The 18,044-nt window shown below is 47.1% G+C and overlaps 1 pseudogene across 1 annotated transcript in view; it reads right to left on the reverse strand.

Annotated features, from left to right (window-relative positions):
* Positions 1-16,058, reverse strand: part of LOC306819982 (alpha-1,6-mannosylglycoprotein 6-beta-N-acetylglucosaminyltransferase B-like) — a 75,923-nt pseudogene extending 59,865 nt beyond the window's left edge. Inside the window, exons 1-2 of the transcript XR_013781756.1 lie at positions 15,490-16,058; positions 8,107-8,219 (exon numbers count right to left, since the gene is read on the reverse strand). The product of XR_013781756.1 is annotated as an alpha-1,6-mannosylglycoprotein 6-beta-N-acetylglucosaminyltransferase B-like (transcript). The remainder of the gene's footprint in view (positions 1-8,106; positions 8,220-15,489) is intronic.
* Positions 16,059-18,044: the final 1,986 nt, after the last annotated feature.

The raw sequence follows: 18,044 nt of genomic DNA on the forward strand, positions 1-18,044 counted from the left end.
TTTGCGCAGCGTCCCTGGTGCCCTAACAGACGTGTCACTTCCTCCTTGCAGCGGTTCCTGAAATAGCAGCGGTGCCCTGAAAGGCATCGCGCCTGCTTCATGAGCAGCGTCTCCAACAAGCCCTCTGGATACAGTACGTACGGTGAACGGACTCTGTGCAGGCATTTATTTATTCATTGGGGCGGCTCACACGCGTGTGCATGGTCTCTGCAGCTCTCTGCGTGTTTGTACCGGGGGCCGTTTCATTTTGGTGCGATTACAGCGTGTCGTGTCATGAGCCGCGTTTTGCAGCAGGCGGCCTCAAATCCCCTGGAAGGCTTTTTATTCCATGTTTTGTCTTGTGTTACAAGGACAATGGTTTGCATTCATAAACAGTCTGGTTCGTCCTGTTGCACATTGTATTTTTCCTCCTCACGTCGACATGTGCCATGTTTAAACGACCTGCCTTTAAAGCACGTTAAACTGCAGACTGTGGTTCACACGTGTTTATTGACCCTGTTTTGTATTTATTCCTGCTCCATCCACTGTCCTGTCTTAATAAAGTCAAAAGCCCCAAAATAAACCTGAGAAATAATAATAATACCAGTTATCTTGTTTTGACCTACACTTTGCTTTTTGGAAAGAAAGCAGAATGATTTGGTGCGAGGAGAAGTGTTTTTACAGTACGGTGGAACAAAAAGCATCGTCATATAAGTTAGCATCTCGTTAGCACCCGACTGTCACCACTTTGTCCCCCGCCGTCTCCTTTTGTGCTGGATGACGGCGAGGCCGACTGAAATCAAGCAGCTCATGCTGAAAGGCTCAATCATGCAGTTCATCGAGCGTCCACTGGAGGCAGCAGCTGCAACAGGTCAGAAGAATCACTCACAAGAATCATTTGTTTTCTTGCAGAATCTCCTCGAACGTTTCTGCCGCTGTGACGTCACCTCAGTCTGTTTTTCAGGCCGATGATACAAAAACACTTCAAGACGTTCAAGGGCCTTTTCAAAGTGTTGGAGTGCGAACAATCAGAAGCCGAGTTAAATTAATGAGACACATTAAGTCTGATAATTAAAAAACCTAAAGTCTCTTCGACCGTAAACACACAGTCAGAAGCTCACGCAGCAATCACGGCTGTCAGCCACTGAGACAAAAGGCACAAGAAGTGTCCGACTGCGTTCAACACAGGCGTGCACGTGAGAGCGGAGAAATACAGATACAGCTACCCTGCAATGATTCAGCCTCACACCAGGCGTTTGATAAATTCATCTGGGAGGGGAAGGAAGGAAGGAAGGAAGGAAGGAAGGAAGGAAGGAAGGAAGAAGGAGACGAGGTGTCTGCAGGAAAGGACTCATCTCAAGTCATGCTTGGTGTTCTTTTACGACCTTATCAGCCCACGCCAGCGGAGTCACCAGACAAATACAGCCGGCTTTTTTTTTTTTTTTTTTTTTTTCATCAACACAGACATAATACAACCCGAGTCTTCCAAAAACTCACGGGGCAGCCGAGGCAGAGGACTGGTAAACACCATTAGCCATTAATCTATGAGCAGAGAGGAAGCGTGAGCACGCTCGAGGAGTACGACACTATCAGCAGCACCGCGGCAAATAACCAGCTTATGGCTGAGGAGACCATGAGCGAGCGACCTGTAGACAAAGCTGGATGCATGCTGGGTAATTGAGACAGCATATTGCTGCAGAGCAACCTTCGCCGGGACATAACCGTCATATAATGTGATGTGGAGAAATTTCTCATTTACGGCGGGGTAATGGCACTTAGTCCAGGACAATGGCCCTCTCTGCTTGGAAATTGGATCGACTCTCTCATTAATATGTATTGGTGTTAAAGCTGGGACGGCGTGTGTGTGTGTGTGGGGGGGGGGGGGGTCGGGGGTGCAGACGCCAGACTGAAGCGAGGTGTTCTGTCTCTGTAAGCACCCGCCATCGATAACCACCGGTGTCCTCGTTCATGTACGGCCTGCTCCGACCTCAGCGGAGAGGAAGTGCGCACAACATCCATTTTACCTGCTCGTTCGTAAAGATGGATGACGAGGAAAATCCAGAAGAAGAAGTCGAGGTATTAGCATGCAGACGCTCATTTGTGTTTTATTAGAATTCAAAGGGTATTTTTAGGGAAGTGACATCAGTGAGGTTCACTCAGGACGTTGATTGTGATTGGAGAACAAAACGACCTCGGGTGCATCCGACCTTAAAGGGGAAGCAGCAGCGCAGGTGTCGCACACGATCTCAAGTCGCTGATATTGTGGGGGGGAAACGACTCTAATTATTTTGCATCCATTTGATTGATGACACAGAAATAATCAGAGAGCGATGCAACCTCGTGCACCTCGGTGGAGCCGGGCCCGTGTGACCTTCTGCTTTTCATTAAAGATAAGCGCCGGAGCGCACGGTGGATTCAACAGTCTCTCGTTGTCAGACTTTCACGTCCGCTGCAGCTTCTCACGTGAGCTCGAAGATTCCAGGTTGAAGATTTCCCCTCAGTACTTTGCTGCTGCTCTGGTTGTTTAGGAGCTGTCCTTGTCCGTGTTCTAACGGTTAAACTGAGAGGTTAATCCCCTCCATGCAGATGTCTTCACTTCCTGGACGAGAGGGACGACAGCCAATCAGACGCCTCGGTGTATCAGACAGCACTTAAGCCATTAAATGCTCTCTCTTATTTCCATCACCCGACCCATTATGCACCGACTTCTCACCCTCGTCTTCCTCCCAGCGAGGACGCTAATCTGTCACATTCAGGAGCTCCAAACTGTAGCGTCCGGTGCGGCGCTTCGGTGGTTACACTCAGAGCTTCTGATCAAAGCGTCAGCGCCGCAGGTCGACCTCGAGAGGCGACGCTTCTTTAAAAACACAGCTCAGAGGAGACGCTGGGACGAGGAGTCATGCAGTCACAACAACAGAGTCTCCTGCTGCTCTGATCTCAAGGGAGGGAGGGGGACGACCAGCGGAGCGGCAGCAAGCGGAGGACGCATCGTGCTGATTGGCTAACACACGACGACAGCTGAATGGGAAAAAAAAAAAAAAAAACATGTTTGGATAGAAATCAAACTTTGTTTGGTGCTGCTTCACAGAATGTTTTCACCGACTCTCTAAGGATGTGAAGACCCGCATCTGTCGGCTGTACGTTCAGGCCCGTCGCCATGACAACAGCTGCTGCGTGGCTGACTCTGCTCCGTTACTTTTTGGTACCAGTAAAGCAACCCTGGAAATGCAAATCAGACATTTTTACTGTATGGTTGCTGTAACGGGGGGGGTTGTTTGTTTTTCTGATTGACACGCCACGTGTACAGAGGGTACAGTCCTCGCCACAGCAGCAGCAGCTGTGGGTTCGAATCCTTCCATCCCCAGCTCTCTCCTCCCGTCTCTCTTCAGCTGCTGTATCCAATGACGTCATGGATACGAGCATCACGAGGTGATTCTGATGAGCTGGACGTTTCAGTGACTACGAGAAGTTTTCAACACGACGAGGTCGAGGGCGCGTGGTCTGCATCTGGAATATGCTGGGTTTTTATTTTCATCTTTTCTGCACGTGAAGAAACAAACACACACACGCTGTTTATATTTTTGGCATGGTCTCATCCACACACACACACACACACACACACACACACACACACTCTCCCGGGGCTATGAGCGAGCAGATAAAGTGTCCTCCTCCAGTGACTCCCCTGCTGCACCTCGCACCGCCGACATGCAGGAGATTGTCATGCCAGATTTGTTCGACACGAAGCAACGGGAAGGAAACATAACTGCAGGGAATGTGAGATAGAGATGAACATCCAGTGGGGGGGGGGGAGGGAGGGGGGGGGGGGACAAACAGGCTGAATCACACAGCTGGTGATAATCAATATATGTATGTAGATAAGAACTTCTGATCAACTCTCTGCTCTCCAGTTAAACCGTGACAGCAGCGAGCACGTGAGGCAGGCGGAGGCGATTAGAAGCCCTTCCATCGTACGAAGCTTTGATCGACAGCTCTCTCATGTGGTTACCCGCAGAGATGAGAGGGAGGACGAGGAGGAGGAGTCATTAGCCCAGGAAAAACTAGGAATCCGTGTCTCTCTCTCTCTCTCTCTCTCTCCCCCCGCAGGAATCCACCTCCAGAGTACGAACGCCCCGAGACTTTCAGATGGAACAAATCCTTGTTCTGGGTCCTTGTTAATGTAATAAAGTGCAGGATATGAACAAGGCCGCAAAGGGAGGGAGGGCCTTTGATCATAGCAACATATCCTTTATGTCGGCCATATTTTAATCAAGAGGAGGAAACCTGTCTCTTTGTTGAGCGAGGAAACCTTCACACACACACACTCTCTCTCACACACACACACGCACACACACTCCGTCCTCCTCTTCATCTCCGGCTCACGGCCCCCGATGAGTCTGTGAGTCACCGAGGAGCTCTGAGCCTCCCCTGGATGCTGCTAATCCGCCGAAGCTAGAGGTGGCTACGAAATGCAGCTAACACCCGCGAAAACAACTGCTGTCAGAGCGACTCCCGCAGTGATGTCATCGTGTGCAAACAGGAAGTTCGTGTTTGTGTAGAAATGGCGATGAGGAGATGAAGCTCTGGGTTGTTTGGTTTGTGCTTCAAGTTGTCAGCACGTGATGAAGAGCGATCAGCTGACCCTCAGCTCAGGACGTAGGAGACGTTATTTCCTCTTCCTGTTTGCACAGCTGGAGTTAGCGCTGTGCTAAAGTGAGCGGCGGCTAGCGGCGGCTGGCGTGGCATCTGATTCTACAAACTAAGATCAAAGGAGAGAAATAACCATGACAAGAAAATAATAAATGAATAAGAGTCAAAGTCGAAGTCGTTCCTTCACCAGGGCGACACATCGTCGCTCGCATCGCTCCACGCCACTGTCACGGTTTAAACCGCCAAAAAAGTTAGCGTTTGTCGTCGGTCTCTGAAACGTGCTTGAGAGCGGACGTCGGTCTTCTGACTGATCCGCTGGTCGTCCTGCAGCTCATTTATTTCACACACTGACGGAAGTTGAACGAGCATGACGCGTGTCATGACGAGTTCATCAGAAGGGAAACTTTGGAACAAAGCTCAGAGACAAACTATGAACATTTAATCAAAACAGGCTCGAGCTGTTTTTATTACAAGTTTTTAAGCAATTATTTTTTTCATAAATTCAATTAAAATTATGGATTGTTTTTATCCACATTAAAAAAAAAAACAGACAGTGTAGTGTTTGAACGAGAGAGAGAGAGAGAGAGAGAGAGAGAGAGAGAGAGAGAGAGAGAGAGAGAATATAATCAAAAGGAAATTTGATTTCCCTCCATCTGAAAGAACATTTTAATTTCGCTAAATTCATTTAGCAGCCGTTTTAATTTCTGATAAAACCATTCATCCACTTTTTTTTTTTTTTTTTTAAAGACACTTTTAATTCTTGGCTAAATTGTGACTCCTGTAATGAAAAAACAACAACACTATAAAATGAAAATAAAAAATGGATTCATTTAAACGGCACAAATAAACGTGATAAGTGAGCGAGGACAGCAGCACCCGACGGCTGAAGGAAAGTTGGAAGTTGGCAGTGTTGCATATTTTTACACCATATGTCAGCCAGAAATTCCCATGCACTTCATAAAACATGGGAGTGGCACGGTGTCTGGCTCTGTGTGTGAGCATGTGTGTGTGTGTGTGTGTGTGCGTGTGTGTGTGTGTGTGTGGCGCTGCAGGTGGCGAGGGGAGGCTTAATGAAAGGGCCAGTTGTTTTTTGCGGCGCTGATTTGCAGAGAGCAGATGGATCGGTCTCTCTGGTCTCAATCTTGTCCCACATTGCTGCTGTCGGCCCATTTAACAGCCAATTTCCTGCCAGCTCATCACACACACACACACACACACACACACACACACACACTCAGAGGGAGAGAGAACAGTGTGTGGTTGTCGACCACAGAGACTCGCTTTAAGGCGTGAAACAAACAACTGTACCACTGCTCAGTGAAGAGAATGGAGATAAGGGTGTGTTTTGTGCATAGGCAAGCACAAAAGTGTTTATGCGCATAAAGAAGAAAACACAGCTACATTTAGACACACACACACACACACACACACACACACACACACAGTAGATTCCTAAGGGGAAGCACGCTTGGACAACATAGTGTTTTTAATGAGCTCGCTCCAGATGTCTTCGCCGGCTGCAGCGCACGAGCACTTGATTAATCAAGTACACTTTACCAAGAAACACACACACACACACACACACACACACACACACACATTAATCCTAATTTATCACACAAATGCGGTAATCTCAATTTATCACAAACACCCACCACACCTGTGTGTGTGTGTGTGTGTGTGTGTGTGCTTCATGTTTCCTCCTCACAGATTACAAACCAAACACCTGACTGAATCACACTCGGATGTTGCACCGTCTCCATCTTTCGCTTGCTCCACGCCCACGTTAGCTGACACACGGCCTGCCTCAGCTAGCCCACACACACACACACACACACACACACACACACACACACACACACACACACACACACACACACACACACACACACACACACACACACACACACACACACACACACACACACACACACACACACACACACACACACACACACTGACCTCTGACTCTCAGTCTCTGCGCTGTGTGTGTGTGCAGCAGGAGATTACAAAGGCGCTGCTTTTTTTTTTTTTTCCTGCTCTGACTCCGGATCATGTGACCGGGTCGGCAGCTCGCTGTGTTAATGATGCTTCACTGCAGAGATGTGGCTCTGCTAGCTGCATCTTATAGCATCCATACAAGCACATGGCAGCACGAGTCATCGGAACAGAACGGCTGTGATTTTCACCATCAGTGCATCGCGACGTTCGCCACTGGAACTTATGGATTTAACCTGCAAACTCACCAAAAAAGTCATGAAAACAGGATCTTTCACACACACACACACACACACACACACGCAAACACACACACACACGCTGTTCATTTTCTCTCCTAATGATGAGCCACTAGCCAGAGAAGCTCATTAACACGTCCTTTACATTCACATCCTTTGACCGCTATTTTGACCACACGTAATTTTAAACCCTGCAAACCTTCCTATCATGTCCACACCTGCTGTGAGGAACAGGCTTCTTCAGCTTCTTTGCCATTGGCTAATGTCGGGTCATGTGTTCTAATCCCAGCCTCTGATTCAGGACGACGTCAGGAAATGGAAAAGGAGACTCGATGCGTCATCGTTCGGTGAGTTTCCTTTTGCGGTCACGGCGAGCGCTTTAATGGATGTTGACTCATCCAGGATCCGGGGAGTCTGCAAAACGCTCTTCATCACTCCTCCCTCTCACGCCATCAATGACCGTGTCGTTCTTTGATTATTGATGAGAAGTAATCTGGCCTAAAGATGAGCTCGGACCCGTGCCCACCTTTTTGCAGCAGCACCCGCCCTCTTTTTTGTTTTTTTTCAGAGCACGTCGTTGCGTCCACTCCGAGCTCTTTGTTTCAACTTTTCAGAAAGGCGTTGTCGAGGTCACCGGCGCTCTTTTTCCTAAACGCCTGATAATCCCTGTTTTGTTTCGTTTTTTTTGCTCCGTGTCTGCTGGGATAAAATTGATCTGAAGTATAAAACAAAAAGTTTAAAAAAAAGCCAACGAGCGGTGCAGGTCAAACAGCCGCAGCTGTTGTCAACAGACTGTTGCCATAGAAACAGGACGGTAGGGGCCTTTGGCCATCCTGTCCAGTTTTTACATCCTTGCATATTTCTCCCACAAAGACGAGTCGGAGAGGAAACAAGCCGCCCACTGTTCAGTCTCTTGAGATCAGACCAATACACTCTCGAGCTAGCGTCTGCTCGCTCCCATCAACTGTCATCAGGACGCTGATTTATCCCACAACACTCGAACGCAGCCACAGGAGAAAGGCAGCTTTTCTGATGAAGGTCATACTTGAGAAGTGGGATTTACATTGACTGGACGATTTCTTTGCCCCATCCTAACCCTGCAGGCGGCCTGCGTGCGTCCAGCCACCGGCGCCGCAGCTTCGACTTAGCGATGGAGAGTTACAGCATTTCAGCACAGAGAAGCAGCTGTTTACCCACAAACACACACACACACACACACACACACTGAACATGTGGGTACCTTCTGTGCGGATGGTGAAGGGGGAGTCCCCGAGTCTCTTCGCCGAGAACTGCCCCCCCAGAGAGGTCATTAGAAAGCAGAGGCTGAAGAAGCCGATTCCCACCACGAATATCCTGCAACACAAGGGGGGAGGAGAGAGGAACAGATGAACAGAGAGCTGAGACAGATCGACATATTTATCGGGAATGGCAGGTAAATACATGTTTTGGGCGAGAGAGAGAGAGAGAGAGCGGGGAGGGGAGAGAGAGAGTGAGATATTTGGAGGCAGAAAATGGAGTGGATGACAAGTGAAAGGCTTGGAGAAGAAAATAAGTGAGCCAGACGATAAACAAGCTGACAATTATGGAGGACAGAATGATAAGTTGCCGTACGAAACAACAAACGGGGAAAATAAGAGACGTGCAAGAAACGAGGAGGTAGAAGAAGAGCAGGCAGCTCTTCCAAAGGGCAGAGAATAAACGGAGCAAAGATCACACGCAGAACAAAAAAAGACGAAACAGGAGGCCAAAGGGCGCCGGAGATATTTTTGTGTTTTGATGTCATCAGTTGGCGTACGAACTGACGGCGTACGAGTGAGCAGTTTGTCCCCAAGCGCCGCCAAAAATGGTGATTATTTATGTAACATCAGAGGCCCGGCGAGGACGACGGGAGACGAGCCAGGGAGAGGACAGAAGACGGCCAGAAAACATTCAGGCTTTTTTTTAAAGGTGATTACAAGAGTGCAAGAAACGGCGAGGCGGGTGTCACCCACGCCTCCGTCTGAGCCACCAAAAAATAAGGTCACAAGAAGTTGCACTGTGTAGGTCGAGGTATTAAATTATCCTCCAGTTAAAGGGCAGATTTCTTCGACTGTTTATTCACCTCTTTCTCACAAAGAAAAAAAAACCAAACAGTCGCTTGTTGGAAAGTTTTCTTCGTCATCAGTTTCTCCGACTCGTGTCCAAAGTAGAGCTCGACCGATAACGCGGGTATCATTATAGGCCACGCCCACAACCATTCAATCAGCCAATCTCGTTCTTCCATCTGTCTTCAACCTGTACAGACAAGTACAAAGTGTGGAGGTGCATAAAGCGCGCAGGTTCAAATCGTCCAATTACAGAGCGGAACGAAATAATTAAATGAATCAACAAGCACGAGGAGGCTTCGCTGCACGCTAACTCTCCGTCCCTCCTTCGTGAATTTACGACGACCGCATCGAGCAGCAAATAATGAGTGATGAGGTTTGATGTTATCACTGCAGCGCCCTCTGCTGGTGACGGCCAGAAAGAGAAAAGGCTAGCGTAATACAAAGAGATGCTGTTTGACATCGGCGTGCACCGTCAGTCACTCGATTGCTAGCATTGGACGACGATTCATCGGTCGAGAGATCTTCTATGAATGAAGGTTGTCGACAGTTTCAAATACTTTCACGGTTTTTCATATCGTATGTTTTTAAGCGATCCAACGTCCACTATTTGAACGGCTAGCGTCACCCGAAGCTAAAGCTAGCCATCATCTCCCCTCAGATTAGTTTGAGCCAAGCTGACAATGAAAAGTGAAATCACTGTTGAGATTTATTTTGGTTTCGGGAGACATTGTGTGAAGTATGAAAAACATCAGAGCGACATAAAGAGGGTGATCTGTGGCTTGAATACACACTTCAGTATTTTGTCTGTTTATTCACACTTGCTGCTGAACACTCACACTGTGCACGCCTAATATGAACATCTTTGTTTTCATATCGACTTAGAAAGACATTGTGAAGCCATTCTTTCAAAGAACAGTGCCGGTGCCGATAAGTGAAATCCATCAGGAGCAGAGCAGTTTGAAGCTTCAAAACAAACTCCTGCTTATCCTCGCTCTGTGGCACAGATCCCGTATTTGAACATATAACTCCATCTCTGGAGGGAATATAAAACGCCTCTCTGTGTGGGCTCCCTCCTGTTAAGACAGAATCAGATGTTTGACTTAAAAAGAGTTGAAAATCACGGCGTTGTAAATCCTGCCCTAGTTAAGCTTCTCTCTGCACCGAGGATGGATCAAAAGGTTATCTTATGGTGCAAAAATCTCTTTTTTGGGGGGAGGAGGGAGGAGAGGGGCTCTGTGATTCTCATCCGCAGGACAGAATACGAGTCAGCCTCCACGACGAGCAGGTCTCACCTTGAACGTGCTGCTAACACCCAAAGAGGAAGATCTCTTTTGTTGGAGCAGTTCTGTGCAAACATTTATTTAACATTAAGCTTAAGCCATTTATTTTATATTGTAATATTTTTCATTTTAAAGGTCACACGATCTCCTCCTCTTCAGGTGAAATAAGTGTCAGAGCTCCTCTTCATCATGTGTGTGAAGTGTGTTGTTGTAAATCCACTCTGATCCTGTATTCGATCATGTCTATAAACCCCTCTATTTCAGCCCTGCTCAGAACAGGCTGTTTCTGTGTCTGTAGCTTTAAACATGTAAATGAGCTGTGTCTGACCACGCCCCCTCTCTGGAAGGGCTCGGGTGTACTCGCTGCTTTCTGGCTCCATGTCCTATTGTTTACGGTGAGAAGGCAGACTCAGAGGGCAGAACAAACACCTAGCTGTGGGAGTGTCACCCACCTGGGGGAGGGGCTACTGCCCTTTGTGATGTAATGAAGGGAAAATCTCCAAAACGGCCTGTTGGAGCACACATTTTCTGAAAGGTGACACAGATGTATTATGTCACAGATCGTAGAGATGCTAACAAACTAACTTAGCATCTCTAAACTTAGGAAACCAACTGAGAAAATGATCAATTCAGCAGTCTGTTTACTTAAAATCGTTCTGTTAGCTCGTTTAAGGCAATTTAATTTATGTGTTAGCATCCAGCTAAGGTGTCCATCCAGGTCCACGGGGGAGAAATTTAAGACCCTATCTGGAAAATAACACACCAGCCACCACTGGTGTGTTTTGGTGCAGTGCAGACAGGATGTTGATGATTCATAACCTGGATCCTTGTCCTAACCACCAGGGTTGCTAAGGTTGGGTTTTTCCTTAATCATCTGCTTCTCTGTACCACTTGCATGCTTCCCTCTGAGCTGCATCAAGGTTTGTCATCACTATTTCATGTTTTCAAAGGCTAATGAGGCTGAATGAGGCTCTGTGCTAACACATGAAGAGAGGAAGTGAGATCAGAGCACAAGTCTTCACTCGTGGCTCATTTGATCGGGCCAGATGTGATGGAAGGGGTTAGGAATTGTTTTTAAATTTTCCCCCAGTGACTTTTTGAAGAAAGATTTTCCTTGAAATGCAACTTCCATCATTTAAAGGGCTGCAAGGACAAACAGTCAGTGACAGGTCATAGCAAGCATGACAAATGTAAAAACTGCAGGACTCAAATGAAGTCGTATGTGATTTTGTGAAATCTGACCCATTTTAACTTCCTCATCTTGTGCCCTGCTTTGTAAGGTTGCCTTTAAAAGCTTAAACATCTACTCCAGAGGTTACAAACCTGCACAAACCCAACACAACAAAGGACTGAATTATTCACATCTCTCTGCTTTCTGTTCATGCCCAGGCGTGGAGCTTTTTGTTAGCTTGAATGCACGGCGCGGTGAGAGATTTTGACAGCACGCTCTGGAACGGTTCGCTAAGTAGCTGCAGTCACGCTAAGTCCCGAAACGAAAACCTGTGAATATTGATGAGGCCGTGAGAAATGAGATCCCATCAACGGCGAGGAAGAATGGCCACTTTAAAGAGCACTTGCTTGGAGCGCTCAGATTGACCCGAAGGGGAGCTCGAGATGATGCTGAATAATCTGTTAAGTATAGAGCGCGGCAGTTTGGCAAGCTCCCAGGGCGACTGTAGTCCAAGACAGAGCCTGATGAAGTCTGGTCGTGAGAGGGGATACGCTGGCTTCAAGGATAGACCGGGGAGGGGGCGCTAGGGGGGGGGGGCATGTACAACACGACACAAGAACATATCGACACTGAATAATCATTGTAAAGGCTCAGGGGGGCAGCTACCCTGATTACAGCTGTGTGATCACTCCACAAAGTCAATGCATCCTTTACCAAACGCTGGTTTGTGCATGGATGCAGACTGAAATGAAACCTCCTCACATTCTGCTCTCGGAGGATTACTAGAGAGTGCTTTCATCATGTGATCGTCACTGTGATAGGACGGATTACAACAGGAAGCTTCAAATCAAAGCGCCGGCTTGTCAACAGTCTACCTGTGTGTGTAGCATCTGCTTTGAATGAGTCGCACACACATGAAACTAAATGAAACTGTATTTACACGTGAAGCGTCTTAGCAGCCCGCACACGCTCCCCTTCACTTCAGCTTCTCATTTACCTCTCCGTCTCCACGGGATACGGTGAGACCAGGAAATAATAAAATATTAGCCCCATCTGTTCCAGGCATATTGCCAAATTAATTAGAAGAGCTCAAATCATTGTCAGAGGAGCACAGAGTCGGGTACGATAACTGAAGGGAAGCCAGTCCCGCACAGATACAATCAAGGGATTATTTGTCATGAATCTGACGCCGTAATACCTGCAGAGATTATGTGCTCGCCGAACGAGCGGCGAGGGTCAGAAAGGCAAGAAGGCGTCAGGTTGAAAATCACTTTTTAAAGATCTGCTGAAGGACGAGCTTCTCTCTTTCTTTTTTCATTCATTGTTGCAGAGAGGAACGCTTGAGGATAGGTTGACAGGTTTGCAAAGACAAGAGGGAAAGAAAGAGCGATATCAAACTGCAGTGATCCGCTCTGCGGGTTCGTTTCTCCGTGATTTGTGCGTCAATAATGACGTGTTGCGTCGCCGCTCTGTGTAAAAGACAGAAAAATCACTTCAACCTGCCGCACAGTGATGGATGGAAAAGAAAAAAAGAGCGCGAGGAGGAGAGAAAAATGAGAAAGTCACGATGTGGGCGTACAGTATCTTGGCCCGGTGCAGTCCTAGGGCGATCGTTTTTCCACTCTTATCATTTCGCCGTTTTTCCAAAGTGGTGTTGGGTGGGTGATACGAGAGGATTAGGTCCCTGGTCCTGCCTGACGAGCCTTTAATTAACAGACTTAAAGTAAATGCTCTGCTCCCTATAATTGGATCAGAAGGAGAGATCTGCTATCAGCTAATTGGCTTCCTCGCACATATAGACTTATCAGATTTTGCCTCGAGGTAGATCGTTTTGAAGCGAGGGCGGGGGGGGGGGGGGGGGCGTGGAGGTTTATGGTGCGAGTGGTGCTGTTTTTCAAGAAACTTTTCCTGGTGCCTGAATTACAGCCTTGATCCTGCAGATGATCCAAAACTATAGATTACTGTATGATGGTGTGGGGAATGGATAACATCGTTATCTCTCTCTTTCGTCCTCTATGATCGTTACAGAGGTTTATAAGCTTTGCCTAAGTGTGTTTTTGAAACTGAGCGCTGATATCCTGTCGACCAAGAGCAATGTTACACACACATCTCGTGACAGAGATCTATTCTGCTGATCCATGTTTAAAGACATTGATATAATGTTAAGATGTTGGATGTCTTCTAAAACTCAGAAAAGTTTGTTTATAAAAAGACAAAACCAGACACAGTTGTTGGCATAGTTTGCTGCTGCTCTGATCGACACGCTACGAGAGCTTCCCGAAACCACCTCCGTGTGTCTCATAAGGACACGCCCACCCGGCATCTCTTACAAGGACACGCCCACCCGGCATCTCTTACAAGGACACGCCCACCCGGCATCTCTTACAAGGACACGCCCACCCGGCATCTCTTACAAGGACACGCCCACCCGGCATCTCTTACAAGGACACGCCCACCTCTGCATCTCTTTTAAGGACACGCCCACCTCTGCATCTCTTTCAAGGACACGCCCACCTCTGCATCTCATTTAAGGACACGCCCACCTCTGCATCTCATTTAAGGACACGCCCACCTCTGCAACTCTTTTAAGGACACGCCCACCTCTGCAACTCTTTTAAGGACACGCCCACCTCTGCATCTCTTTCAAGGACACGCCCACCTCTGCATCTCTTTTAAGGACACGCCCACCTCTGCAACTCTTTTAAGGACACGCCCACCTCTGCAACTCTTTTAAGGACACGCCCACCTCTGCATCTCTTTTAAGGACACGCCCACCTCTGCATCTCATTTAAGGACACGCCCACCTCTGCAACTCTTTTAAGGACACGCCCACCTCTGCATCTCTTTCAAGGACACGCCCACCTCTGCATCTCTTTTAAGGACACGCCCACCTCTGCAACTCTTTTAAGGACACGCCCACCTCTGCAACTCTTTTAAGGACACGCCCACCTCTGCATCTCATTTAAGGACACGCCCACCTCTGCAACTCTTTTAAGGACACGCCCACCTCTGCAACTCTTTCAAGGACACACCCAGCCCGGCGTCTCTTTCAAGTACACGCCCACCTCTGCATCTCTTTCAAGGACACGTCTGCATCTCTGCCCACCCGGCAGCTGACCAATCAGAGGAGAGTGGGCACCTGAAAGGGGGGGGGGGCCTTCTGGACTGCAGAAATGTCTGGACCCTCACAGGTTATATGATTTAAATCAACAAATATGCACCTCAGGACTGTTAGCCCTATCCTCCTGGCTTACATTAGCTTTTGGAGCCGACTGAAATTAGTTTGTTTACAAGTTCTTGTTGAGGTCAAATATTCGGGATTGCTCCGTCCTTTTCTTCTTCTTTCATGTTTTGGCTTCCTGTAACTGTGAGCAGGTCTGTACTGACATCACTAAGTTTACAGTAACACTTTAAGAAGAAGGGCTTTACATATTGAGGCTACATTTTTCTGATATTTAATAAGATGTGTGCTTCTGATGCTTTCACTGTGAGTATTAAGGTGTCAAATAAAATATGGACCTTGTAGTAAATAAATCTTTTTTTTCCCATGAGCCTGCACTTCCCCCCTTTTCTTATGGACCACCAGAACTTGCACACAAAAAATGAGAGAAAAGTAGAGTTATTAAAATAATCCTTTCAGACAGTTTAAAGTAAGTGTTTGTATGTGACAAAGCACAGGCTCATAGAGATAATGGAGCTCTCCGTGCAGTGAGAGATGAAGTTAGAGCTCAGCTGATCTCAGATATCAGCCTCTTTCTTCATGCATCTCTGCCTGTCGTTTCTTCATCCATACTGTATGGCTCAGAAACATCTGCTCTGTGTGTGTGAAAGGTGACACATACACCTCCGCTAATATTTTGGTTGACAGTGGAAACGCCAGTAAATGGGTACCGAACCGGTACCCATTGTTTAAAACTAATGTCAGCCCCTCCTGCACAGTGCAAACACTAAACAATGCATGTATGGTTTGAAGTTAGACCATGACACAATCTCATCTATTTCTAACCCTCCTACACTGCTGAAGGCTGGAGGGGGAGAGAGAGAGAGAACACAGATTCAACCCATTCGGGCTCTTTGTCTCTTACCTGAACGGTTTGAACGTCACTAGACATCTTCTGACCATTATTTTTCCGTCGGTGTTGATGCCAGTAATCATTTTCCAAAACGAGCGACCCCTGACATCGCTGCTGAGCTCCCGAGCAGGAACTTGAGGTGACCGAACATGTCATCCGCGTCCCATCCAGCGGGGGGAGAAAAACACAGGAGGGTTGGGGATTTTAAATTCAATAATCAGCCATATGTGCTGATATCACTCCTCCTCTGGGAAAGGTTGAAAGTTTCATTCAGCTCCAAGTGTAATTTACAGCGTTGTCCCGTAATCAGGAGAAGTGGCTGCAGGCTGGCTCGAGCGCATGAGTCACATCCTCGTCAGTTATTTAAAAAAAAAAAAAAAAAAGCCGTGTTTTTCTTTCTTTTTTTTTTTTTTTGGTCATAAATGAGGACCAAAGTGTAAATAATCCGAGTTTCCTCCCGCGGCGTAAATCACAAGGTGTGCGCGCACATCACGCGGAGGACAGGTAGCATCACGCGCGTCTGAACTTCACATCGGAGCTCGCGCGACTGTGTCACTCTACCGTATTCCCCCCGAACTCACTCTCCGGCAGCTCACGAGACAAGCCACCGTTAGTTACACGCTCCAGACCCGGTGGGTCTTTTCAAAATAAAAGCATTGCTGTCGGTAATTGTGTCAAATGATGTTCTCTGAAAGACATCATTGTTTTAACTTACCATCTACTTCATGTATGTAAAACTGCAGGATGATAGAAGGGACTTTGAACTTATCACAGGATTGTTATCAGGCTTCTGCAGAACTTGGTGATGAGATAATCATTTGAATCAGGTGTGTTGGAAGAGGGAGACATCTAAAACATTGCTGTGGGAAACTGTTGTGTTCTACTTTTTTGGAAAGAATAGTCAGGCTTTTATAGGTCTCCCTCGCTAACAAAAAAGAAAGAAATATGCCATCTGATGAGGCCTGGGGCCAAAATCTTCTGATTCTTCGAACGAAGTCAAGGGCCACAAAAAATCCACTCAAGGGCCACAAATGGCCCCCGGGCCGCACTTTGGACACCCCTGCTCTACACCCACATCTCGCCCAATGACAGCTGGGATCAGCTCCAGAATGGTGACAGAGAGAGAGAGAGAGATTTGGTTTTACAACCTTAAACAAATCATTTTCCACAGAAGTGGTGTGAGCTGAGACAAGGGAGAATGAGTTCAAATGCAAATCTATGAAAAGAGACCGAGCAGGTTATCTGAAACATTTGACTAATAGTCCCTTCCATGGAAAAAATACGTTTGAAGAAGAGGAAGTGCCCAAATAAGGTCATGGTGCCACGATGAGGGTCAGGTCAGTAATGACAAACTAAGCTTTTTTTATTTTAAACTAAAACAGGTGAAGTTACACCATAAATACCAGAAAGATAAGAGTGAAAAGTTCAGCTTTTTGCAACTGACAGTGCATCCTTAAGAGATGAGACTCCTGTGCTTCAGCCCCTCCAGTAATGGAGGCCGGTGCTCTCATTAAGACAAAAAAAAACCATACAATGGATCCTGCTCATCAAGAGAGACTGTGGCAGAAACGGGTTCAGCTCCTGACGAGTACAAGCTTGGCGTTTACCTCCCGTTTCTTTTTCTTTTTTTTCAAAAATCTTCTTTTTATTTCAAACAGTCCCTCAAAGGATTGTTTCTTTATGGAGCTCTGAAGTGAAGCCAAGTCGGAGTGGACCATGTGGCCTGTTTGAATCTGCTTCAGGAGGATCCTCATACAGGCATAGTTCATGTTTCTTCTGCACCATCCAGTATGGTTGTTGACGTCATAAATTCCTCACGGGGCAGTAAAGGTTTCAGTCAATCATTCATTCATTCAAAACAATGGCAGCATGGTGTTTGCATGCAGCTTTGCGTTTGGTCATTTCAGGACCACGGACAGTGACAGGGAGGAAAACAGCAGCACCCAGTGGCAGGGAGTGGGACTGCAGCGGAAGAAGGAGCAAGATTAAGATTTACTTTATTGATCAAAATTCGGTGTTTACACTCTGATGATCATGCTACACACACATAGGCTGAAATATGCACATACAGGATCCTATACACATGCACTAACAGAGAGAGTAAATACAGTGTTGTGGCTGTATGGTGAAACCACCACAAAGACATGTATAGCATCACATAGAAACAAACAGGTAGGCTCTGAACTGCACCTTTAAATCTTATTTGTTTCGTTTAATGATGTGCAGTCAGTGTTGGGCAGGGCACAGATTATTCAGTCTCTGTGGCCAGCGGAGCGTTAGAGCAGAAATGGATGCAGACGGGGGGGGGGGCAGATCTGCAGGGGACCAGACTGAAGATGACAGTGAAATCTCAAACTCCCTTCACGCATCACTTGGCTTGGAACATGTGGATTTGACTGACAGTCCACCGCCCACACAGGCAGTCCCTCTCTGCAGGTTGTGGGAATAGTTCTGCTCCGTCAGCGGGGATCCACTGGGCAACTGAAGGATTTTTACACCTTTTGTTTGTACGTCTGTCTGTCTGTGTGTGTGTGTGTGTGTGTGTGTGTGTGTGTGTGTGTGTGTGT

This window comes from Symphodus melops (genome assembly GCF_947650265.1).
Source record: "Symphodus melops genome assembly, chromosome: 2".
In the NCBI taxonomy this organism is placed as follows: Eukaryota; Metazoa; Chordata; class Actinopteri; order Labriformes; family Labridae; genus Symphodus; species Symphodus melops.